Source organism: Grus americana, chromosome Z (genome assembly GCF_028858705.1).
Source record: "Grus americana isolate bGruAme1 chromosome Z, bGruAme1.mat, whole genome shotgun sequence".
Classification (NCBI taxonomy): domain Eukaryota; kingdom Metazoa; phylum Chordata; class Aves; order Gruiformes; family Gruidae; genus Grus; species Grus americana.
Genome location: NC_072891.1, coordinates 74,800,868 through 74,828,688, shown reverse-complemented (window position 1 = coordinate 74,828,688; position 27,821 = coordinate 74,800,868).

The following is a 27,821-nucleotide window of genomic DNA, read 5'->3' as shown; positions in this document are numbered from 1 at the left end:
TGTTTCAGTTTATTATAAAGCAAGATTCATAGCATCTGGTCCCAGCAAAATGCTTTTTCATAAACTGCTGGCAGATTGACTTTATATAAATTCATTTAAACATGTCAGAAATAGTTTTGAAAAATCATCCTGACATTACTTAAAAATAAACCTCAAATATTATGCTCACTTGTTATGTGCATTATTCTCTCCTATTAGCTGTCATGAATTGAGCAATATTACTGAAAAAACCATTATTTCCAAGTAAGATTTTTTGTTTGCATTGCTATCTGTAGAAGATGAATCTTAGTGAACATATTTGCAATTGTCAATTATCAATGAAAAAGGTGATGATTGCTAAAAATAATAAACCATACTCTAGTTTCACATGGATTCACTGGCAATAGACAAAGGTGGTTTGTGAAGCATTTACAAGATACAGAGCTTATGGACACACAAAGTATAAGAAAGAGATTAGGTGAGCTATTTTGCCTTATTTAATATAATATTTTTAAAGGTTATGATGCATGTGGGAAAACATCTTACAGTTCTGAAAGATAAAGACAAAGCATTTCCTGTTCTTCCTTTTCCTTTAAGAATTTCCTTAATCAGGATAATCAGGAGATAGAGAATATACCACCTGGTTCCAGCCATGTGGTGATGCCTAGTTAATTCACTATTTTATCACAAAAAACAGCTTGGAAATTTGCCTAGATATCTGCAGTTTGTCCAGAAAACCTCAGAATCATGTCTTGGACAAAATTTTGCAAATACAATACAATTTAATGAAGAGTTTCATGGCTATGGATGCAGTTCTGATGAAGGGGAAAAAAATTTCTAACAAATCCACTATTAAATTCTCTGTTTCTGATGTGTCTAGTCAGCATCAAAACTTTTCCAATGTGTGATAATTGAAGTGAAAATATCAAATAACTATGAACTACTCATGAATAGACAGTTAAGGAGAGAGAAGCAACATAGACTAAATGTGAATATTTGTGTTTGCGGGCATGGATCTCCATGAACATAAGTTATTGTCGTGGTTTTACCCCAGCCGGCAGCTGAGCCCCACGCAGCCGCTCGCTCACTGCCCTCATCGGGATGGGGGAGAGAATTGGAAAAGTTAAAGTGAGAAAACAAGTGGGTAGAGATAAAGAAAGTTTAATAGTTAAAGCAAAAGCAACACGCACAAGCAAAGCAAACCAAGGAATTAATTCCCCACTTCCCATGTTCAGCCATCTCCAGGAAAGCAGGGCTCCATCACGCGTAACGGTGACTGGGGAAGACAAACGTCATCACTCTGAACGCCGCCACCCCCCAGTCCCTCCTCTTCCCTAAGCCTCTTATAAAGTGAGCGTGACATCATATGGTATGGAATATCCCTTTGGTCATTGGGGTCAGCTGTCCTGGCTGTGTCCCCTCCCAACTCCTTGTGCACCCCCAGCCCACTCGCTGGTGGGGTGGTGTGAGGAGCAGCAAAGGCCTTGGCTCTGTGTGAGCACTGCTCAGCAGGGACGAAAACATCCCTGTGTTATCAACACTGTTGTCAGCACAAATCCAAACCATAGCCCCATACTAGCTACTGTGAAGAAAATTAACTCTCGGCCAAAACCAGGACAGTTATCTAATCTATAAACTACTGTCTGCATGTGAAAAAAACTTATATTCTCTAACTGTGTTGTTACGTATGATGAAGGAAAAGAACATGCTAATTAGCAAAGAAGAGCATCATACAAAGAGAAAAATTATGTCTCTCCAATTCCCTGTCTTATCTCACACAATATTCCATTGGTTGCAAGAGCAATTTTGACTTTGAAATATTAAGTAGATATAAGTGTTTTATGTGACAGCTCAGTGTAGAATACTGACATTTCACTATTTCTATACATGAGCTAAGCGCTACTCCAAGGGTCACTAAAGACTGAAGTGTCCCAATGCATCATACCTACAGAAAAACCTGTACTAAATAATGATGCACAATGAAGATTTAGTGATTCCTTTGTCAACATGTCTCCACTAAGTCACACTTTCATTTGAAGATCAAATAGGGATTTAGTGCACACTTAAAATGACAGCTTACTATTTATCCTACTGTCACAATGATTATGAGGAATTTGCTTGGTGAGACTCAAAATGTTAGTGTAAGCAGAATTTCCACCTTGAGCAAGAGACTGGACTAGTTCTCATCCCTTTTGACAAACTTTTCCACAATTCTGCTCAAAAAAATATCAGAAACATTATATAATTAAATCACAATGAAAGCTTATAATGTTGCAAACCTTTAGAATAGATAATTCCCAGTAATGTAATCCTTGAAATTAGCTTCTTTCTCTGTTTTCATTTCTGTTGAGACTGAAATTTCTCAAATAGATTTTCATTCTGTGAATTATATGTACATTTTTAATAGCAATTCTGTGCTTGTTACATTTCTACAATGTTGATTAGTCAATGCAAGTTTTTTTTCATATATGGGATACTTTCCCATTGTGATTTAACATCTTTGGTTGGTTGGTTAGTTTTGTCATAATAAAAATTAGAAAAAGAATTCAGGAAATGTAATCTGAATGTTTGGGGGAAAAAAAGACAGAACGGTAGAGGAATTTGATAGGAAACAGATAAACAGAATTAGACAATATTAGATAATTTTCAATATTTATCTTTCAAGCCTGCATAGACTTTTCCTTAGGCTGGATTATTATAAATATTAGGATATGTAGATAATTCCTCTTCTGAATTTACAATAATTACACACAAACACAACCTTGTTAAGCTACAAAGATACGCAGTCATATTCTAGGTGAGATTTTCCCTGACAAATGCAGAAGCCTGAGCTATCAAAAAATATATTGAGGGCAGCAGACATACAGAACTAAAACACTTTTTAAGCGAGCGTTCTTTAATAGACCTTTAATGAGCAGTTGTGCTAAGCAAATCTGATCTCTTTAATGCCTGCAAAATGCAGAAACAGCGCAGGTAAGTCTGTAAGAAATTGAATCTCTACTTTGCAAACATTGGGAAATAGATTTTGATGTACTTGTTTGCATATATACACTTTTTACTCATGTAAAAAGCATTACCCTGGAACCCGGGAGTCCTTCTACTGACTCAACAACCATATATCAACCATAGATTAAGAGGTTTAATAATGTCTAGGGACTGGAATTATAGTTATCCAATAGTGCAATAATTCTGTTAGTTTCAAAGAAATGTAGATTTTTCAGTTCCACTGGGGGAATGAAATTTCATAGTATCAGCTTGTTGATGGCATTTTCTTTCTGGAGGAGAAAAAAAAGAAAAAAAAGATGGATGAGACCATTCTCAAAGTTAGGGTATTTTTAATTTATTCTAAGGAGGCATAATTTTCCTTGAGTAAATACTGCTCTTACTAAGGGCAGAAAATGGAAAGATTTTGCCAAATTGCAATCTATGGATCAAGATATCTATACATTTGTAACTATGTTCTGATTTGTGATAGCTAATATCCATTCTTCTAGGTACACTAATACTTTATTGACCCACCAAGAAAAGACTTCTGTACTAGGGCATATCAGCACTCCTGCAGCCAGATTTGCTGTCTGGTGGTGTAAATTGCGTCCTCAGTGAGTTCCACTCCAGCCTGTAGCATCCACAGTGAAATTTGCCTCAACACCTTTGTGATAGGTGTCAACAGATCCACTGTCAACAGACTGCTAAACTATTCAAGAACAGTGATATGTTACTAGTTTCAGAAGTCAGTTTTACTTCTTTAGGTCTGTCGTGATCTTTTTTTCTGCATATTCTCTGAAAGAGGACCATAAAACAATCTTGATGGAACCATGAGCTCTTCGCTGATCTGTTGTGATTCAGCCCCAGCCGGCAGCTGAGCACCACAGGGCCACTGGCTCAGCCCTCCCCCTCAGGGTGGGACAGGGAAGAGAATGGGAAGACAAAGGTAAAACTCGTGGTTTGGGATAAGGACAGTTCACTGGGACAGCAAAGGAGGAGGAAAATAACAGCAATACTCATAAAAGAATATACGAAGTGGGTGATACACAATGCAATTTGCTCACCGCCCAGCCCGATGCCCACCCCATCCGTGGCAGCGGCCCCTCCTTCCCAGCCAGCCCTTTTAATATACTGAGCATGACCTCATTTGGTATGGAACACCCCTTCGGCTAGTTTGGGTCAGCTGTCCTGGCTGTGTCCCCCCACACCTTCTTGTGCACATTAATTCTATCCCAGCTGAAAACTAGGACAAGTTCACAGTATCAAACTATCTTGTCGTTAAATGAGTTTTGCTTCCATGGTGCCTCTTGAGAGATAATTCCATACTACTAATAATTAATCAAACTTCTCATTATACAAGCAATTCATGTTCCATTCATGAGACAGTATACAAGTTTGATAGATATTTTGATATGTGCAGTGGGTTGTCCGTAGGAGCATATTTCAGTGTACAGAATTCTGGCCACATTTTTTTCTTTTTTTTTTTTCTTTTTTTTTTTTTTTAACTATGAATGTTGTATAACTAGAGGAGCTTTCTTCATATTTCTCCCCCTTCCTTTTTCCTGTTCATTTACTGTCTTCCCTGTGATTAGAAAGGTAGAATTTCTGAGTGTCTAGGCATAACTTTTTTTTTTTCTTTTTCTCCATCAGAAATATGAAATATAAGGATATGAATCCCCTGGAAATATTCTTTTCATCCCCTAGGATGCCTTTCCTTGCTAACTTTGTGAAGCCTGAATTGACCTGAGTCTTCTGCATTAATACTGTATGTTAGCTTCTAACAAGAAGATATAAATATCCAGAACTAGGCTAATTCCATGTATTTTTTATGCACATGGGAAATTGGAAGCATAATCTCATTACCTTATAGTGTTCCTCTCACTTTAATTTCAACACAGTGCTTTTACTTTCAATAGCAGCAGAAACATCATCTGCTGCTCTAGTTGTTCAATCTAGCCTCAAATGTGAGGTAAGGCAAGGATACTAAATGACAAAAGTTAATTTTCTTTTACTGTCATACCCACCTGGGGGACATTGTGTGACTAACATGCTCTGGAATGGCACATGAAGATGGGTGACTGAATCTGATGTTACTTTTTCTTTTTTGCCTTCCTTTTTAAAAAATTAATTTAAAAAAATCATACTGTCACACAAGCTACACAAGAACCTCAAGTATCCCTTTCTCATCATGCCACTTATTTCAAGACAGCCCTATTACAACTTGTGGGTGGGTTTCCACTGATTGGAGTACATCTGTTTCACATGGTTTTCTTTATGCTTATACTTTCTTGGAGAATGCGACAATTGGGAAGTTTTAAAGGCGATGAGGTTCTAAATCTGGAAATGAGCAACAGTGATGTGGAAAACAACTGGAGACTGGCAAACAGGCACTTCAAGGACTGTGATAGCTGTTTTCACATATGATTTCGAATTGAGAAGACACTATAAACAGGAGTGAACTGCAAGCATAGACACAAGTATATTTTATTTTCAGCTGGTTGTGAAAAGGATCATTATGATTTATTATAACTCTAACCATGAGTAATTTTATGACACAGTGACTCTGGGAAGAAAATGACTGCTGCGAGGAATTAAAAAAAAAAAACAACAAAACAACAGTAAATTAAAAAGTCAGTACTGAGTCTCAGAATTCAACAGAATAAATCCCTGCAGTCAGAGATCCTGACAGTATTAAGATAGGAGCTGTCAGTGGATAGGGTGCATTTAGTCAAATGTTCATTATCTGACAGTGATCACTATTCTTCATTTCAGCCAAAGCTGTGGGAAGCCTGACATGGTCAGGTCTCAGAGGTCAGGCACCTATTTCAGTCTGATCTTTAATTCCTGAAGGCTGGCTCCAGTTCTGAAGTTTCAGGGCTGTTATCCTCTGCTCCTTACTACCGCCTTGGCTGGCTCTCGTGATTGCTGCCTTTACACACGTGCCTTGCTCTGCTATGATAGGATCATGGTCTCCTTTGACTCCTAGTAGCTCATGAGCCCACTCTGTGTATGCAGCTGATCTTTTTGGCTGAAAATAAGTACGCATTCCTCAGAGAACAGTTTCCCAAGTGCATTTATGACACTGAAGCACAAGTTAAGAACATTGCAGTGAAGCTATGTATATTCAAATTGTTTAAATTGATAATCTGCAAGAAGAAAGTAAATTGTCAGCCATCAAGATGACATTGGCATAAATGGCTACTTATATGCAAACTGGACACTGCAGTGTACTGGTAAATAGAAACCCTTAATTTAGAGATCATGTTTTATTTTAAAAATAGTATTTCACAATTAAAATGCTAATTGTATACATTAAAAGATTATATTGGCAAATATATTTCTGTTGCATTCACTTATTTGTAAAACAAAGAAATGAGTTAAGCTAAATTACATTCTTCCCAATTTTTCTGTATATTCCCAAGCAGTTAGCACTTCCAAGTTTAACGGCCCTGCCTGGAATATCAGGTGTTTTGTTACTTCATCAACAAATAGTGCCAAATGGCTGTGTTCCTGATGGTTCAGAGAACAGTAACATTAGTGGAAGAAGGCAGGAAAAAACTCCATGAACATCTTCACCCATTTTCATTGTGCTTGTCACTTTGTTCCTCAAATATAAGATCAAGCTCCAGGAAAATCTATAAACGCCATGAATGTGAGAGCTGCAGTCAATTTTCAGCCTTAACTTCATAAAGACACTTTAAAACAAGTAGTTAGTTGGCTTCCTAGGTGGGATTTGTATATTGTAGTCATAATGAATTACTTTTACCAGGAGAAATAGTCATCCTTTCTAAGATATATTGTTCACAGCACATTCAGGGAACATGAGACAATAAATTTTGAGAGAAAATGTAACTCTGTGGATGACAAGTAACTTTGCCATCAACTTGAGTAGAAATAGGATTTCTCTCTGTTTTGCATGCCATTATTAACCCTTGATTACAGTAAAGTCACATTTTTCAAGTTCAAAGGATATGGAAATTCTACTTAAAAATTCCTGCCTGCCTTCTCTGTTTTTTAAATTATGCTTCTTAAACCATGTTTCCCATGGAGACTTCAGCTATTCTAGACCAGGATTAATATATGCTAGTAACAAAGGTCTTTTCACTCATGAAAATAAGTTTCACAATGACCAGCCACAGGTTTGTCCCTGGTATAGTCTACCCTGTGCTAGTCTTTTTGGAAGTCCATCACGAAGAAGAGATGCTTTTTACACTGGTTGATTCTTTACCCAGGGCTGGTGATATAGTAGCCCATTCACTGCATAAACTATTTATATTCAGCTACATGTTTCATGTCATGCTGTGGAAATAAATAGGTGCTTACTATAATAGCTGTTACGTATGAAGTCTGTCACTTTGATAAACACTGTTATTTCTTCATGGTTTTACTGTAGATTATTTTCAAAATAAGCTACATCTGCAATTGAATTTTTTGCTTGCTGTGGTATGAGGATAAAAGAAGCGTTTAAGCCTGAGTCTTTCTCCTGAGCATGACATTTCTCTAGTACTACTGCATATTTGTTACGGTAGCTTCACCATGAATCAGAGGATCCCTCTGTGCAGAGCAAAATCTTTTGTAGTCTGAGATGTTGGGGTGCCACTCTTTCTTAGATGCCAAAGGTAGGTGAAGACCTCATCATATTCTGGTGCTTGTGTATTTCAGCAAGGCCTTTTGATGCTGTGTGATCTGCTACCAGCTTCAAACACAGCCTGGGATCATTAGTCATCGTGATGAGAAAAGAAGTGGAGATTTACAGAAACAGAAAAGTGGACCCATACTTCACACTGCTGGTGGAGAAGAACTTTGTTTTGCACTTGAGATCCCAAAATGTGCTTCCAGGGCAACTCTTATGACAAATTATAAATCACTTTTGACCCAACTTCTACAGGGAGATTTTTCTTTCTATGTAGGGCTTTCTTCACAGCATTAAAAAGGACCAGCTAACAAAGTGGAGCTGGAAAAATCCACATATGAAAATGACCAGGCAGCCTGAGGGCTAGACTAACTCCTGAGGGCTAGACTACAACATTTAGACACAACAGTGGATCAGACGTACTGAACTGCTCAGGGGGAGACTTGAAAAGTCTCCATGGCAATAAACTGTTACCCAGTATTCTGAAAAAAACTGGTAGAATATGTAGTTATTTATTTCTTTGGATTAACAGCTGGCAACAGTTTTCTGTCATCTTTACGTCTGAACCTTTTGCTGTATAGCCACAGATTTTATGTACTGCCCTTTATTTTTCTTTGTACTACTGTGCTTGTTGTAAGGATCCCTATATCTTCATAGATGTATAGACTCAGACGCAACTCGTCAGAAGTCTAAAAGCAGCAAAATATGGACAATGTAAAGAAACAGATTTCTTAACAAGTCAGGAAATGAATCAGGTTGGTACTAAAAGGAGGCACCTCGAATTTTTGTATTGACAGAGTCTCTCACCGTTCCTATGGTAAACCGTGACAATAAAAGATATTAATGTGTCAGAGCATCCTTACAGTCATTGTTTTCTGTGACATTACAAAGTGTTATCTATTGATGCCTAAACTAGAAATCAAGCCAGCAGACAGGAAAGCATCATTATAATCATAAGATTGATTGTACAAGCATGATTTTTTAATATTGTCTCTGTTTCCTGGAGAAAAAGAAATATTGCAGACAATGCAACAGTGAAAAGTCATTGTTATATATTACTAATTTCAGACCCTCAATCAAATATGCAGTGCTGACTAGAAATCTGCTGTGGCAAGTGTAATCACTACTCTCAGGTGAGTCAAAATTTAAATTAAATGCAAAAGTAAAGGATGGTCTCTGAGCTAATATAAGTCAAAGCTGGTCAGTCTAAATTGATACACACTAGTTTGTGATCTGCCCCATAGAGATTTTGAGCCAAATACAGTCTTCAATTTTGAGTTAACATGTATGAAACACATCTGAGTCAATGAAGTTATATGGAATGTCAGCCAAAGGAGAACTGACTCCTAGAAAAAGACTACTTAAAAATTAATATAAAGCAATGCACATTTAACAAGTAACAATTGTACTCCAGATTAATTTTCAAAGATCGAATATTTTATCTTTAGGACTTATTTCTAACTATTTGATTTTGTATAATTGCAGTAAGTTTCTAGAACCTACCACAAAATTATATGGTAATGAATAGGAAGCATATTTGTGACTATACCTGCCCTTACACTTCCTAAGCAGAGTTGTATAGAAAGTAAGAGCAGATGCTTATCCATTTATGACTGCTCAACAGTGATAGATAGACCAGCTCTTGTTTGTTCTGTCAGAATTTCTGCATGCTTCTATTATGAGCAAAAGCTTGCACACGGACACTTATGCGGATGCATTTTGTTTAATCTACTACTCTCTTAACTAGAAGTTGCCGTAGATTTGAATATTGTTTCTGTAAGGGTAAATGAATAAGATGCATCTACATGTTTTTTTTAAAGTCTGAAGCATTTGTTTCAAATATGTCTTATGTCAGGAAATTCATTGTCTCCTATTTGTTTTAATCTGTTGCCTTTTGAATTTATTTGTCTTCTAACAAATCAGGTCTCCATTTATTAATACTGGCATGCAATAGATTTTAACATTTTTCAGACTATCCCTATCCACTCTGCCTTCTACTAATTATCTCATTCAAACCCTAGAACAGAAATATTCTGATGAACTGTGTGATACAGTATTTATGTGAATGTGCGTGTTATTTTTTATACAAACTGACTGGGTTTAGAGATCAAACCCCTAAAGGGAAGATAACATGGATAAAATTCACAAGTGCATTTCTATTATTGGGATTTTGTATTTTCCTTTTAAAAATAAGACAGCAAAGTAATATATCAATTTATAATACTTTAGATTATAAACCAGCAAGTGATCTTGGGCACAGCTCAACAAAAGCTTTTAGCACCTAAACATATATCTCTTCAGCAAAGGACTTTGTAATTACAAAGTCAAGCACATGCCAAGACGTTTTGCTGGGAAGAATTGTTTAATGCCAGAACAAGTAATAAAAGGCTTTGAGGTTTGTCCATTTTGGGTTTCTGTAAGGAAGGAGAAGTTGTTCACAAGAGAAGATACCATTTAAAGCCTCTTTCTAGACCCTTACATGGTTTTGAATCTTTGTTATTGCTTTGTTTCATTTTTGCATTTGAAACAAAAAAAGGACAAACAGAAGCAGCAGTTAACCTAGCAGGATGTTGCTGTGTGTCCTTTCAGGGTAATAATATACACAAATTTATAGAGAGTGAAAATCTCAGCAGTTTTTCAGCTTTGCAATGTCAGGATGAATCAAATGTATCAATAGAGTTTTGTCAGAAGCAGAAGCCAGGCTTTATGGGAAGATTGATGCGGTCAGCATTATGCATTGTAATCAAGCCATGAGTCAATACAGATTAAATATTGACTGAGATACTTTGACTAGTCTGAGACTAAAACAAATTCCTGAAACCTTCAGGAAACATTATTATTATACCAAAGTAAGTATGATAATCCTGCCACTGTTTATACTATTAATTATACAGCACTGGACTCTGAAGATACATTTTCATGTGGAAAAGAAGAAAGTAAAAAAAAAAAAAAAAAAAAGAAAAAAGCCCTGAGGCTGAAGAAGAAAACTGATATTGGATTTAACAACAGCATTAGAGAGTGTTTTTTAATGAGCTGGTTCATACGCCATTAACCCATCATAAGGCAACAGAGAAAGTAGTGGCTTGGAAATGTCTTGAGAAGTGATGATACCTTAGTAATGCTTGTAAGGAACTGTATAGGTGACCAGTAAAACAGTGACAAGCCTGGTAGCAGGGGAGATTTTACAGGGAGTAAGAAATTGTTTGCTCATACATATATCAGTACTTACATCAAAAAAATGTGAAGGTCTGAGTTTTAACTTCAAGCTCTGTCCTGAACCTTTCCAAATCATATGAATGTCATTATCTTAACGTTATAGTTCAGTGATTACTTTGAGTGAAATGTCTCTGGATTCTGCCTAAAATAAAATTCACACAAGTGTACACATTTTTTTTTTTTTCTAAAGATAGAACAATTTGAAAAAATCTATCATAAATAGCATAGCGTTAGCCCTGATTTTGGGCAATATGCAGCAGAAATATAACTAGTATTTTTTTCTTTTGGTTGATTAAGGAAACTACGAGAGAAGTCAGAATAGTGTAGCACTTGGATTATCGACAAATTATTACAGGATAGCAGATGGGGTTGAATTTGGACTAGACTGTGATGAACTGTAACATTATGCAAGACCCTTTCTTTGCAGAATATATTGTACAGCCCTGCAACATAACTCAGACTGAATGTCGAAGTAAGAAGTGATCATGAATATTGTAGTGACTAGTTTGGCAAAACTTCCACCACAGTAGCCATATTTTTTAAAAAGAGGAATTTCCTATTTGCAAACTAGAGTTTCTTTTCATGTCTGCACCTCCATTAAATCTAACTGGCATGTTTCAGGTTTGCCTTTATGTGACAACTACAGACCTTTAAGGTGGCTTTCACCTCCTGAAAACAATGAAAGGTTTAAGAGCCCAGCATAACTTTCAAGACTACAACACAGTAACAATACATTGTTATTAAATTGCAATTAATTTAGGGTGAGTTTATCATGCAGGTTAAAACTGTGACTGCAAGAAGCCAGCATTGACACTTTTAGAAGACAGATTTACCCAGTAAGTGCAACTATTAGATTTACATAGTAGCATTTCATTTTTCAAGAGCAATGTAGAAGATAATGCTTGAATAACAGTAAAGATGTACACAGGAATATAATAAAAACCCATACTCCAAAGTTAAAATTGTCAGGATGTCCTTAAAATCAAGTAGTTTCTATTGACTCCTCAGTACAAAGGGAGAACAAATTGTCACCCCTGGCTTGCAGTTTGTTGAAGTAGCACAATTTTTTTGTTGATTTCCATTTCACCTCTACTGTTATTTAACAGTAGCTGTTGGGATACCTTAGTAAACAGGTTAAGTGTTACAGGCCTGCCTGTTGCTCTCAAGGACTACATTAGTTACAGTAAGGTCTACAATGCATTTGTACATAGAACTTTTTCTCTTGAAAGCCGTACATAAAAATTTACAATATCTGCAAACATTGAAGTTCAGGGAGCTATCTGTATTCATGGTAAGCCATGCATGGTCCACATTTAACTCTACCCAACCATACAGGATTCGTTCTCATTGGCACAGCAGCAGAGTCACTCTGGAATCTGTCAGGCCTAATAATTCATGAATGACATAGCCATAAGGTTTGGTGTTCCACTGAGCTGGAGTCACAGACAGCAGCTTTTCCAGCTGGCATAGTATTTTTGTTGTTGTTCATATGTAGCTTCTTGCAAAGCAAAGAGTAAATTCAAATTTTTCATCAGCTGTCAGATGCTTTCTGCTTTCTCTGTTCTGTTTCACCTTTGTGCTGATCAATAAGCAAGACTTCATATCAAAATTTTCTGCAGCAAACAGGACTTGCAGAGCTTTAGACCTGTCTTCCTTTTCTCACTCTTTCATTCTTGTCTAATATGTAACTTCTGTCAGTTTATATAGTTTATGTAAGTATATCTTTTAAAGCTTGAATCTGTGCAAATCAGACTTTAAGCTATAGGTCATATGTTGTTGCAGAAAAAGGATGCAATTGCTAAGAATGGTCTTTCACCCTCTTCACTGCTTCTCTCAAATCTGAATTGCGCAATTCGGAAAACTAGAACAAGTTCCGCACATAGCCTAGTTTGTGCTAGATAATAATGGTTACAAAAGGATTATATTAGGCAAACATTAAAAAAAAATAAATGTTTTCCTTTAGATTAGCATTGGCTATATTAATAAGTCATGTCCATGCAAAGGAAATTAGCTGAACACCATTACCCCTCCCACTCAAAAAATCTCCAAAACCAGGAGTGAACCAGAGAAAAGTTTGAGAGAAAACTTCTGAGGAAGTTTGGCAATGAAGACACCATTCTCTAAGGATTCTGGGGTGGCTGCAAAAAGTCTTGAAGAACACTGTAAGCATAATGCTTCATCAGATAGGAGTTTAAGAGTAAAATTAGTTTGCTCTGTTTCACAGTGGGTTCTTTTCAAGTCTCATCACGATCAAGGAAAAGTGGCTAAGAAGTGCTTTTGTTCAGTAACTTTTTTTTCTATGCTCTGATGAAACATTATCTTCAAATCCAAGACCTAATGACACTTTCAATAGAGAAAGCCAAAGGATAGCAAGAGCAGAAGAAACATGAATGACATTACATGTCAGATAACCATGAAAGTAAATGTTACTGTTTAACTTGATGAACCCATCTTGTTTTCCTCATTGCTCTTTTAGCGGTAGAAGGCAGAACGCCTTTGAATCAAGGCATTCAGACATTCATTAATAAAAAACAAACCCCACAACTCTTTTCCTCTCAGAGACAAGCATTTTGTGCAGTATAAAAATCACAGTGTTACAGTCATATGCAAACAAGCTGTGCCAGAAAGAACAAGCGAAACTGTGATTGCAGAGTATAAAGTGACTCTCACCTCAATAAAGAATTGAGAAGAAACCAGAAAGGTGTCTATTATGTCTCACTTCCCATCCTTAACTTCCATAAAATCCAAGCAAGTGTTTCCCATCCCCCAAACCCACCGAGGCATATGAGAAAGCTCTACTTCTCATATTTCCATCGGAGAAAAATGTCTATACTGCTCTTCCATGAACACAGTTTTGTACTTCCTCTGTTCTAACTAATGCACCCACAAGAAAATAAGACCTATAATCAATACTTCACCTTAGTGTGACAATAAAGCAGCCTACATTTACACCATCCCCAGCACCCTTGAAAATAGCTCCACTATGGTGCTCTGCAGGTCTTGGGTACCATGCATCCATGTAGCAGTAACACTGAGAACTTTTCCTCACCTGTTCTTACCACCACCAGCACCTCATCCTGTGTCATGTTGACCCTTGTAAGGACATCCTTCAGTTTATTTTGTGCTGGGAAACCAGGAGCTGTTGTTAGAAGACTTGTATATACCCAAGCACCCACACTACACATAGGAACTCTTTGGCCTCACACAAGGAGCCTGAATATTCTTATTACTAGACCTGCACAGAACTCTGCCTACCTGCACAGCTATAAAATAAGTACTTTTCAGAAAATTTTTAACATGCCTCTTTAAACCTGCATTCCTTTCAAGTTACTAGAAATTGAAAGTGTTTGCACTTTCGCTGGGAAAGAAGTTGAAGATACCTACTGCACATCCATGCTGTCAACATCGTGCACAGAAATCAAGAGAGGAGATTGCTCACACAGGCACTTAGGGATCTTTCTCATACTGTAGCATTGAACACATAACTGAATTCTGTATCACATGGTAGCATCATGTATATTTCTTTATTGATACCTAATAAAAGTCCCTTCTGGCTTGTCAGTAAAAACTCTTAGAATCTTTAACCTAAATTAACAACACCTTTCTCATTTTGTATATACATAAGCAAAGAACAGATTGAATATATCTAAGTTTTTTTTAAAAGTGCCTCCAGTGTAACATTTTAACTTACTGTATTATTACTGCTGCTGAGATAGCACAAAGAAAGGATTGGGTTTGGATTCTTCATGTTAGTTGTTTCTTTTTTCATTCTCACTCTGCAGAAACTCTTTGCATGTTAATGAAATGTAAATGGTCTCACTTATTAAGGGAGAAATACTGTGAGCCATCAGGAGGATCACTCTTCTAAATGAAACATGGATAATTGCATTAGAGTGGGTTATGTTCAGCTGAGCTCCACAGAAGATTTTATTGAGTTAGCTGCGTATTTTTTCAGCTCAAGGGAATGGGTACAATTCACTGGAGAAAAATCTCTTGATGGGGTTATTTTAGACACAAGCATTTGTTTTGAATAAATAACTGCATCTCCCTGTCCTAAAGATGCGTTACTGATGCACAAATAGTATTGGGCTTATCTTGTAATCACCAGGATTTTTCTGAGGTTCATGGGTTTATGTATAAATCTATTTCCAGAATGTTACCACATATAGCAAGAGTAAGAGATGAGATAGTAAAATATGCAACAAAATTCAAATTCATAATCCATCAGCAAAGAATCCAAATATGTAACACATTTGCTTATTGGGCAAGGCTGTTTTGGGAAGGGGTTTGTGCAAGACATAAAAGTGTATTTTAACCAATCGTATTAGATCACTTTACTGTCATGCAAAATGTAGATTAGATTCACAACACTGGTGACTAGTAGATGGTGAAGAACATGTATTTAGAAAGTAACCAGTCACCAGTCCAGCCAGGAAAAAGCAAGCCATCATGCTTATAACCAATAACACATAACTTATTTTTGGATAGGAAGAGAAAGATAGTCTTTTGCAAGGCTAAATTTGGGAGTCTGTTATGTGCTGAAAGCCAGCCAAAGAGGGGACTTGGGCATCAGAGCATCACCTCCTTCCCCTCTTGTCAGAGTCTGAGGCTGTTTGTAATGAAAACTCAGCTTATTCATTTTTGCTAATGTGCAATAGAATGTGATTGTCTTTGAGAGACACATTAATCGCTTATCTCTGTCAACTGCTGTACGTGTCATTACAATAAGACAATTGGACTTACACTGGACTGAATAGTAGGCCAATATGTCCAGTAATAAATAATTGATCATAGTTCATTATATTCCAAAGTAATTTCAAGCAGCTTTGTTAGTCTGTACCAATATTTAGGAGCCTGTTGACTGTGTGTGGTTTGCTCATCAGACAAGCCAAGCCAGTGATACTTGATACCTACAATAATTTGTAATAGTTTATTGCTAAAAAGCTTGCTGCATATACACATTTTATCACATCAATAGCAGTCTGCAAATAAAATATGCTTGACATCATTGCTTGGTTGTGCAGCTCTACCGCTGGCCCCTTAAGACAACAGATAAATTATCTTGAATGTGTCGCAGGAGGTCTTTTCCTGGGCTGCTTGGGTGTTAAAAAAGGGTCTGAGGAAAGATAATATACTCTGAATATATCTAATGCACAGCAGTGATAATTTCTTTTATATATTATGTGTCTGAACACGTGCAGAAATAAGGTGGTATAGGAAAACACTATGCCCTTACCCTGTTATTCAGCCTAGCTGTGGAGGGCCCAGGGTCCCAACCCTGCTATGGCAATGTGGGTTAAGCATTTTGTTTTCTCTTGCAGTGGTTCTAACATCACAGAAGAGTTAGGCATAGGTCAGCAAAGCAGGCAATACCCAACAAACAGTATCACCAAGGCCAGGATGAAAGAAGGAACGCTGACCTGTGCATCTGTTCTGTAATTTTTATTGATCTGCATCTACATGTATCCTCAAAACTCCCTTCTTAACCTCTCCTAAACCCAATTTTCACGTTAAACTTCAGAAGGAGTTATACACACCTATGGAAAGGAAGTATACAACTTGGGTGCAGATGGCTTGTTCAATATGGGAAAAATATAAATCTAAAACTTCTTCTGTTTTGTCATTAAGTCATTGTTTCTGAAGGGAAGAACACCATAAATCTGATCTTACAGTTTTCTGGAAAATATGCTGTTTGGGGCTGGATGAAAAACTAATTACAAATTTACTTGAGTTTCAGAAATCTGTAAAATTTAAGTATTACAAATGTTGTCATAGTTCTAACATGACCTTAGAAAGGCAGCTGTGGTTTTGTATTCCTGTTTGAGAAGAGACTTTGCACAAGAATTCTTGTATTTTTTCTATCTCACACCTGTTTATTTCATAAGTCACAACTTGATGTTGACCCACATAAGGAAATTATGTGACACAGGATGCAGTTGTATTAGCAAACTAGATATTACCTTTTTTTCTTGCCACATCAGTACTTGTATGATGAAGAAAGAAGCTTGCAAGCCCTCTGCTATTGTCACAGTTCTTTTTCTCACATTACATTTCTCAGGTGCTTAACTACCTGTCAGGAACTTAATCATACATGGTAAGAGTTTCGACTAGTGTAAATTTGTGCAGTTCCTTGATTTCAAATGCTATTTGTCCCACTTAACTGAGAATCCTGTTCTTGCTATCTATTTCTTAAGCAGTCAAGATATTTCATCAACCTTTTTCTAAATAGTTAAAATAAATGGCAAATGCAGTTAATGGTCTTCTTTTTTTTTTTTTTTTTTTTTTTTTTTTCCTGCTCCAGGGGCCTGGAAAGCAAAGCAACATAAAGGTAGGGAAAAAAAAAAACAACAACAAAAAAACCCCCAACCAAAACCAGAAAAAAACCCTAGAACTGGATTTTTATTTCTACTAGGATGGACAAAGGAAAAAGGGATATTGTTAAAATTCTAAAGAAAATGGCATTTTTTTAATTTTATTTTTCATCCTACACTACCTTGACTCTGTCATGCTATAGGAAATATGTTATTGGCTTTGAAGCCAATATCTTTTTCAACCATTCCCTTTTCTTCAGAACTGCATACTTCCTGTGGCCCAACAGAGCTCCAAGTCTCAAAGTTAAATGTATATTGATGAAATGATGAATTTAATCATGCAGTGGAAATGTGCATCTAAGTTAAGTCTTAATGCTTATGAGGTACTCTACCCACAGCTGACACTTCTGCCACTGCTATCATTCCTGGAACAGGGACAGATGCCCACGCTTCTCACCCTCCCTTCAGGGAAATACCAACTAAAGAATTGCTTTTCTTCTGCAGTGATCAGCCCAGTGTGGGTGTACAAGGACAAGACGAGCGCCAGTAGCCCACTTGCAACCCTTAAGGTTGTTGCTTACCTCCTTAAGGAGTCGCTGGATAGCAAGGTAGGGTACTGCTCTCCTTTAATCACGCAGGAAACCTGCAGAGAGTCTTTCCTATGCAAGTGCATCTCAACCAAAGGAAAAGGGAAAGACCACAGGAAAAGTATTAGACTTGGAGCTCTAAATGATCCTATGTACTGTTACTACTAGTACTGAAACAGTATGGTACATTAACCCATTCATGATCTGCTGATACATCTTCTAATTTGCGGTGAAGTTATTTGCTCTATGCTGCAGACATCAAACCTTCCTATGTTACAGCTGCCATGGAGGCAGAAGATCCATAGGGAGAACTGAATTGTCACCAGTGCTCATTCAATTTAAGTTCAGGCAAGAAGTAAAACACAGGGTTGAAAAGTAAAAATTAAATTTACAGTCTGGCAAGGAGAAAATTACTTATACCCACTAGAACTTCAAATTTTAAGTCAACAAGGAATCTGGAAGCAGTTTAATTAAGCTGTCATTTTCACTGTGAATACAAAAATCCTTTTGTGGCATACATACTAGATACATCTAGATGCCGAGTCACCAGAAACATCTCATTTTAGGATGAAGATTGAGTTGTCAATAAAAATTTATAATAAAAATGTCTATGTACAATTTCAATTTCTGGACATGTAAGCTCCTAGTGAACCAACTTAAACTGACACAAGAATTCTCCTTAAAAAATGTAAGGACACTGACCATTCCATACAATCACATTTTCAAGTCCTTCTGTGAGTAGATTCTGGTATTTCCTTCTGTGAGCAAATTCAGATATTTTAAGAGCCAAAATCAGCCAAATTCTGAGAGGAGCAACACTTATGGAACCTGACAGAGCAATTTTAAATTACATATATGAACTGTGGAGAGTACTGAGTTAAGCTTTCCCAAAAACCTTTGCAATTAAAACTAATTCCCACTAATCCAAAGTCCGAGAAACAAGGTGTGTGAGATATCTCTGCCCCCTGTGAGGAAAAGTAGGTTTTTTTCTAGGGGAGATTTGCAAAACTGTATGTGAGAGAGAGATGCACAAATCCTATTAATAAGATTTCTGTTCAGGCTTACCTAACCTTCAGCAATTTGAAAAGACACCTTCTCAATGACAAATGAACATTATGTTCAGGCTTCACCTAGTATAACAACTGTCTAGGGAAAGCTAGCCACAGTTATATGTAAGTGAAGATGATTTACAATTATGTGGCACAAGAAATACGTGAAAACTGGGTGGAAAGGAGTCCTACATTAACCTGTATTCTTAAAAAGGCTCAGCACTTAAACCTGCCTGACAAACAACAAAGAGTTTCTGAACTAGCAAGGCTTTTAGGGCTTTTCAAAACGGCAGTAGTTGGGATGCATTTTCCTTTAGCTTTGAAACTTCGCTGTTATCTCTGTTCAACAATTCCTTTGAGATCCCATTTGCCATTGACTACAGTCACTTACAAGCTGCTAAAAAGCAACGAAAAGAACTGGAATGTAAAGTAGTGAGTGGAGCTGAGATGGGGAGAGAGGCAGTTAAATGTACAAAACACATCAATGAGACCTTGCTTATGCAATGCCTCAGCTTTGGTTGTTTTGGTCGGGATATGTGATCGTGACTCTGATCTTGTCCTTCCCCTAGTCAAGACCTCAACCTGTCCCAGATCTACTTTTTCACTCTGAGCACCTCATCCCGAGGGGCAACGTATGACAAGGAATGAGCAATCATCTCGTGAGTCAACAACACTGTTGCCAAGGCATCCTAGTTGGTTGGTAAAATCATCTAAATATAAATATATTTTCCCAAACTTCTCTTTTTTCCCCTTTTTTTCTCTAAAATAGCTTTGTCTGGTTCATGCCCTTGGTATCTTTCCTTGTGGGTGGGGAAAGTATTATTCATGATGAGACATCATAACTTATTTCCTTCTGTTTCTGATTGAAGTTCAGGTCAATGTCCATTTCTACCGCTGCTTTTAGTTCAACCCTGCTTCTTGTCTGATACTGCCTTCAAGAGACAACTTGATGAGAATTTCTGCTTGTAGACCATTCGATGCCAAGACAACTGCAATGTGTATGTATATATATTTTAATTACACATATTTGCAAAACAATTGCATAGTTTGAATATGTTTCCAAGTGTCACCTATTAGGCAGTATTTCCTTGTGTATTTTAACGCGTGCAATAGCCCACAGCAAGCAACAAAAACATGAACAGAACCTCTGCTTGTCATATAGTAAGTGTCTCTTCTCAGAATCCTTTAAAATTATATTTGAGGGATTGTTTTTCCTCCTCCTTTTTTTTTTTTTTTTTTTTTTTTAGTTTGATCAAGTATATTTTGCAATGTTTTGCTTGAGAACTTTTAATTTTGTTTGGACACGTTTAGTGGATTTGTTTATTTGTTTGTTTTGAGACTTTTGATTAGCTTACTATTTTTATACACCATAATTATTAATACTTTTCATCTTAATAAAAAGTTCTAGTTTTGTAATTTTGATCTCCAGGGAAGGAAAGTTATTTCTAGCTCAGTACTTGGATCCATAATGGTTTTGATTTTGTGGTTCTTTAACGAATCACTGTGCACCCAAGTTTTTGCCATTAGCAGACCCAAATGATCAGATGGAGTGCTAGGTTCAAGATAAGCTCTTTAAAGATCCTCATTAATCAGTTTTTGTGGATTTGTAGAATCTATTGCATTTCCATATGTTGCTACAAAGATTGCCTGTGGCAGCAAGGCCAGCTACTTTCCTTCTAAGGTCACCTCTTATAATAAATGCTGGCAATAAATGGTGCAATGACAGCACACTCAGAGCACAATTCATACACATCTTTTCTACTATTCAGCTTCAAAGCTTCTAGTTCCTCTCAGATGTCATCAAAGAACCCCTCTGAAGTTAATGACAATGCTCAAGTTATATTGTTTCTCTTTGAATAGGCAAAAGGTTTTCCAAAGAAATCCAGCAGCTGTTCATTGTTGTTGCATTGCTTCTGCAAAGTCCTTAAGATAATTTTTGAGGCTTTGGTTTGAATATACCCACTGCTGCTACCATTTAAAAGTTAATCTAGATATGGTAACTTCTTTCACAGAATATATATAAAAACTTATGCCTGGTCCAGGTAGTCAGTGATTCTGTTTTTCTCAGATCTTTTTCTGATATACATCTTTTTTAATCATTTTCATTTTTTATATACTAATATGAAATACCAGTCATTCAACCAAAATACTAGACAAGCTCTGAAACAGTTGTTTCCATCTTCAAAAGAGAATTAAAATACATTATTCTTACTTTGATTACCTCAGAAACTAAAATGAATGCATTTATTCACAAGATCTGAAGTTAACTGTAATTTAGTATAGCTTCTGTTCAGAAGTGGAACAGCAAAGCAGTAAAGAGTTTATTGACTCCCTTTGCCACCGTGTGCTCACCTCCACTCTTTCCTTATTACTAATTTTAACCCACATACCCTTCAGTCTTAATCCAAGTGCTCTCCCCAGAAATTTTGCCTTTGCAATAGAGTGCTGCAGTTATGGAGGCTTCAGGAAATGTCCAAACAAAAACTGAATGAGGCAAAAATTTACCAAAGTTTTATTGCCAAAAAAGTTCTTAAGGAAAAACAATGCTTATAGCTGAATCTGAAACGTGTGTTGAATTTCTGGCTTACATGGTTTAAAAATTCAGATGAGAGACAAGAATTTGTCATTTGAATTGTGAGTTCATTTAAGCCTTAAACTCAGAATTAAGACAATGATAAAACCCCTGTAAGTAGATATCAAACAAATTATTTAAAGACTTATTAAATATTTTAATTGCTTTTAAAATCACTATTTGTGATCATAGCTTTACCTTAGTTGACAGCCTTTTCTTCTTTCTCTCATTCTCTCTTGCAGTATTGTTATAGCAGAAATTGGAGCAGGGTCAAGACAGGCATTTATGCTGATGTGCGTACTCTTTGCAGACATAGAAGGAATGAATTCTCAGTGTGTCTCAGCTTACACAGCTCTCAGTATTTTGTAATGCTTCCATGCAAGAAGGATAGTGTAAGGTATAGGTGCTGTTAATTTGATTAATTAGATTGATGATACTGCTCTACTGTAGACATCCTTTTAAATCTTAGTAGCTATTATATATTACTGTTTTGGAAACTCAGACACTTCATAAATATCTTATTCGTATCCTCACTGATCATCAGATTCTTCAAGGAAAATGGGAACATGTAACATGCATCGGATTAGACTAATTTGAGAATAAAGTCATTGGCATACGATAAGATAGACAATTACAATTGTCTACATCATCTCACAGTAAAAAAACCACACGGATTTATGATGAACTCTGAATACACAGAAAAACAGCTTCAAATACATTTTGAGTCAAGAAATTCTCTACCCATATTTTTTCCCACATTTTTATTAATTTGTTTCTCTGTTTGTTTGGGCTTTTTCATGTTTTATTAGTTTGTTTGCAGTGATATGATGGCAAACATTTATTTTTCAAAAGATGAATGTACTTGCTAAGAATGTCCCTGATCGGCAAATACCAAGAAAAACTTATGCTTATTGGGAGTGTTTTAAGGTCATTTGAGTCACTGCATTTAAAATTCATTTCTTTATTCATAGTACTCAGGTAGGCTCTACTGGCATAGACTGTTATGATCACTATGCAAAAGCTAATGGAAGTCACCTTTCTATTAATCTTGTTTGTTTCAGAAGGAATGTAGGTAAAGATAAAGCATGTGCATTCTTCTGTCACTTGACAAGATCACAGTGCTGTGCATGCTGAAACTTTAATGGAAATCACCTGCACTTTTGTATACTTATGAATTATTTCTTCCTCACTATTTCCACATCACTTGAAAATAATACATTTGCTCTGAATGACTTTCAACATACCAGTAACTGACAGCTTCATTGTCTAAATCCACTCTGGCATCAGTGTGAGGCAGTCAAAACCATCTACACCCCTGCTGAGAGAGCACTCAAGTGAAAGACTAAGGTGGTCCAGGGTGAGGCAGAAGGAGCTTCTGCACATTTCATGGAGTTAGAAGAGCCAAACAAAACCCAGTCACCTGGGTGGCTCAGTTACCTGATAATCAATTGCACTGAGGACTGACTTGTAGAAGGGGTCTACAGATTTTTTTGTATGTTATAAACAGTTTGTCAGCTGCGTCACTGGAAGCTCTGCGACCATTTATAGAATCACAGAATGGTTTGGGTTGGAAGGGACCTCAAAGATCATCTAGTTCCAACCCCCCCACCATGGGCAGGGGCACCCTCCACTAGACCACGTTGCCCAAAGCCCCATCCAATCTGGCCTTGAACACTATGATGTGGTTCAGCCCCAGCTGGCAGCTGAGCACCACCCACCGCTCACTCACTCCTCCCCCGGCAGGATGGGGAGGAGAACGGGAAAAACAAAGGCAAAACCTCATGGGTTGGGGTAAGGACAGGTTACTGGGATGGCAAGGGAGAGGGGAACAACAACAACAGTACTGATAACAGATATTCACAATAGGTGATAACAGAAAGCAGTTTACCGATCCAACGACCGACCAACTGACCAGACACTCAGCCCGTCCTGGAGCCACACCGAACCCGCCCCTGCCCGACTAACCCCCTTTTATGGGGAGCATGACGTCACATGCTATGGAATAGCCCCCGGCCAGCTTGGCTCACCTGTCCTGGCTCTTCGTGAAATTAACTCTATCCTTGCCAGAACCAGGACAACTTCCAGGGAGGGGGTATCCACAACTTCTCTGGGCAACCTGTTCCAGCACCTCACCACCCTCACAGTAAAGAATTTCTTCCCAATATCTAATCTAAATTGACCCTCCTTCAGCTTAAACCCATTCCCCCTTGTCCTATCACTACACTCCTTGACAAACTGTCCCTCTCCATCTTTCCTGTTGGCCCCCTTCAGGTACTGGTAAGCCGCAATTAGATCTCCCCAGAGCCTTCTCTTCGCCAGGCTGAAAGATCTCAACTCTCTCAGCCTGTTCTCATAGGAGAGATGCTCCAGCCCTCTGATCATCTTCATGGCCCTCCTCTGGACTGAATCCAACAGCTCCATGTCTTTCTTGAACTGGGGCTCCCAGAGCTGGACACAGTACTCCAGGTGGGGTCTCACAAGAGCAGAGTAGAGGGGCAGGATCCCCTCCCTCAACCTGCTGGTCACACCTCTTTTGATGCAGCCCAGGACATGGTTGGCTTTCTGGGCTGCAAGCGCACACTGCTGGGTGATGTTGAACTTCTCATCAACCAACACCCCCAAGTCCTTCTCCTCAGGGCTCTCAATTCAGCTTGTAGTTGTGCTTGGGATTGCACCAACTGATGTGCAGGACCTTGCACTTGCCCTTGTTGAGCTTCATGTGGTTCGCACAGGCCCACCTCTCCAGCCTGTCAAGGTCCCTCTGGATGGCATCCCTTCCCTCCAGTGTGTTGACCACACCACACAGCTTGGTGTCGTCGGCAAACTTGCTGAGGGTGCACTCGATCCCACTGTCCATGTCGCCGACAAAGATGTTAAACAGTGCCGGTCCCAGTACCGATCCCTGAGGAACGCCACTCGTCACTGTTCTCCACTTGGACGCTGTGCCATTGACCACAACTCTTTGAGTGCAACCATCCAGCCAATTCCTTATCCACCGCATGGTCCATCCATTGAATTCATGCCTCTCCAATTTAGAGACAAGGATGTCGTGCAGGACAGTGTCAAACACCTTGCACAAGTCCAGGTAGATGACATCTCTTGCCCTTCCCTTATCCACCGATGCTGTAACCCCATCATAGAAGGCCACCAAATTTGTCAGGCACAATTTACCCTTAGGGAAGCCGTGTTGGCTGTCACCAATCACCTCCTTATTTTCCATGTGCCTGAGCATAGTCTCCAGGAGGGTCTGCTCCATCATCTTGCCAGGCACAAGGTGAGACTGACCAGCCTGTAGTTCCCCAGGTCTTCCTTTTTTCCCTTCTTAAAAATGGGGGTTATGTTTCTCCTTTTCCAGTCGGTGGGAACTTCGCCGGACTGCCAGGACTTCTCAAATATGATGGCGAGTGGCCTGGACACTTCATCCGCCAGTTCCCTCAAGGCCCGCAGATGCAACTCATCAGGTCCCATGGACTCGTGCACCTTCAGGTTCCTTAGATATTTCTTGAACCTGATCTTCTCCTACAGTGGGCGGTTCTGCATTCTCCCAGTCCCTGCCTTCTGCAACTTGGGCAGTGTGGCTCAAGCATTTGCCATTGCAGACTGAGGCAAAGAAGTCATTGAGTACCTCAGCCTTCTCCATATCCTGGGTAACCAGGTCACCTGTTTCATTCTGGAGGGGACCCACATTTTCCCTAGTCCTCCTTTTATCGCTGACATACCTATAGAATCTTTTCTTGTTGTCCTTGACATCCCTGGCCAGATTTAATTCTATCAAGGCTTTAGCTTTCTTAACCTGGTCCCTGGCTGCTCGGAGACTTTCTCTGTGTTCCTCCCAGGCTACCTGCCCTTGCTTCCACCCTCTGCAGGCTTCCTTTTTTTGTTTGACTTCGCCCAGGAGCTCCTTGTTCATCCATTGGGGCCTCCTGGTGTTTTTGCCTGATTTCCTCTCTGTTGGGATGCATCGCTCCTGAGCTTGGAGGACATGATCCTTGAATACTAGCCAGCTGCCTTGAGCCCCTCTTCCCTCCAGGGCTTTGTCCCATCATATTCTACCAAGCAGATCCCTGAAGAAACCAAAGTCTGCTCTCGTGAAGTCCAGGGCAGGGAGCTTGCTGTGTGCCCTCCTCGCTGTCCTGAGGATCTTGAACTCCACCATTTCATGGTCACTACAGCCAAGGCTGCCCTTGAGCTTCACATTCCCCACCAGCCCTGCCTTGCTGGTGAGAACAAGGTCCAGCGTGGCACCTCTCCTCATTGGCTCCTCTATCACTTGGAGAAGGAAGTTATCATGAATGCATTCCAGGAACCTCCTGGATTGCTTGTGCCCTGCTGTGTTGCCCCTCCAACAGATGTTGGGGTGGTTGAAGTCCCCCATAAGGACCAGGGCTTGTGAACATGAGGCTGCTCCTACCTGTCTATAGAGGGCCTCATCCACTCAGTCTCCCTGGTCAGGTGGCCCGTAGCAGACCCCCACTACACTGTCCCCTGTCCCTGTGCTCTCTTTAATCCTAACCCATAACTTCTTGGTCAGCTCCTCATTCATCCCCAGGTGGAGGTCCATGCACTCCAGCTGGTTATTAACATAGAGGTCAACACCCCCCTCCTTGTCTCCCCTGCTGGTCCTTCCTAAAAAGCCTATATCCTTCCATCCCAACACTCCAGTCTTAGTAGCCATTTACAGTGAAACCAAAAGCATGAAGCACTACTGCCAGTCTTACAGAGGAAAAAAACTCTTATGCAACCAGCAGACAGGGATTTTGTGACAGTCATTTTAAGCTCCTGTTTGAGCCCCACTAACAGTTATACTCATCATACAACAGCTAGAATATTGTGTACTAGATAATAACAAAAGGTCAGAAAAGCCTCATCTCCATCTAAGGTGGCATTACTTAGAAATTCCTGGCTATATGGGTTTACCCTGAATAGGTTAGGTGGTCTTTGGTCAGGTGTTGTATACTTTTTGATTGCCTCTAAGTCAAGGGAGTGCATCATTTAAACCTGAACCTAAATCAAATGCATCTCTCATTGCAAATGGCAACATGAATTAAAATTGAACTTGTAATGCTCAGATGACCTTTTGTACTCAGTAGTACATTGACTCACCCAGACTAAATAATGGTGTGAAAATTAGAAAGAGTTACTGTTTAAGGTGACTTCCACTTACATATGGCTTTTCTAGTTTCAGTAAAGGCCAACTTAGATGGTCATATTTTCAGCTGGAATCTTGGAATTCCTGAAAGGTAAGTTTATTCTCTGCTACAAAGATAATGAGGTCATCTTTGAGGGAAACATTATTTCAAGCAAAAAACCCCTCCAATTTGGGCTACACATATCTGAAATTTGTAGATGTCTGGAACCAGAGGAATCTATGCACTTCAAGAAACCTAATAACCATCATAGGTATTGCAAACTGCGTTAAGTGAAAAATACATATGCTACAAGATCAAGTCTTTATCATGAAAATTATAATGCAACTGAAAAAAAGGAATTGAATAAAAATCCCCCCTCAAGTCCTATGTTCTCTAAGGTGTTTTGGTCCATGTATAGGAGTATCATTTCCCTTGAAATCCTAAAAAGAAGTCAGATTCTTGAATGCCTTGGAGGATCTGGGCACAAACCAATAATAGATATGATAGATTTGTAAATTCTACATAGAGAATCCTTAAGTAGTGAAAAGCATGTGTAAAAAAATTTAAAGTTCTGGTTTTCCTTGCCTTTGGGATCCTTTTTGGTGATTGATTTTCCATTTCTCAGGCAGGATTTTTGTCTTCAGTTGTCTTTCTCCTGCACTTTAACTTCTTTCCTTCAGCTTTGCCCTTTTTTGTTTTCTTACTGTGTTGATAGCCAGTAGACTGGATTACAACTTTTCTGAGGCATTTTAGCACTGTGTTCTCCACTGTATATGCCAGCCACAAATCATGTTAAAACAAAGCAATATTTAACTGTTACAAATATCTATATCCTAGTAAAATTATCCTCAGGAGCTGGACATTAACCAGTTCAACTTAGCTATAATCAAGGCAGATTTTCAACAAGTAATAATTTTGCCTGCTTTGTATTGTTCCTCTTTGATGTAATCCTTGTAGTTTTAAGCTGCCATTTATTCTATGTTTATTTTCCATTTTCTTTCCTGCAAAATTTAGTATTCTGTGTCCAATCCTTCATTTTGTTTTTGCATTTGCAAATTTGTGATTTCTCCCCTCCAAAAAATCATCCTTCAGTTATGTGAGGAAAGAAACATATATCCTTTTCCTTCTTTTGTCACTTTGGTTTCCTTCAGTTTTAGAGCTGGAATTGCCTTCTCCATTACATGTCATTTCTCATAGAGTTGATGGTAAGTACTTGTTTTCAATCAGTGAAAAAAAAATAGCTCCTGTATAAAAAATGTCATCACTCCCTCCCTTCTTTTTCCTCTATCTCGTGTAGTTATATTGTGTCTGTGCCCTGTATTTTTTTATGTTAAGTATGAATGAAGTAAGAATTCATGTC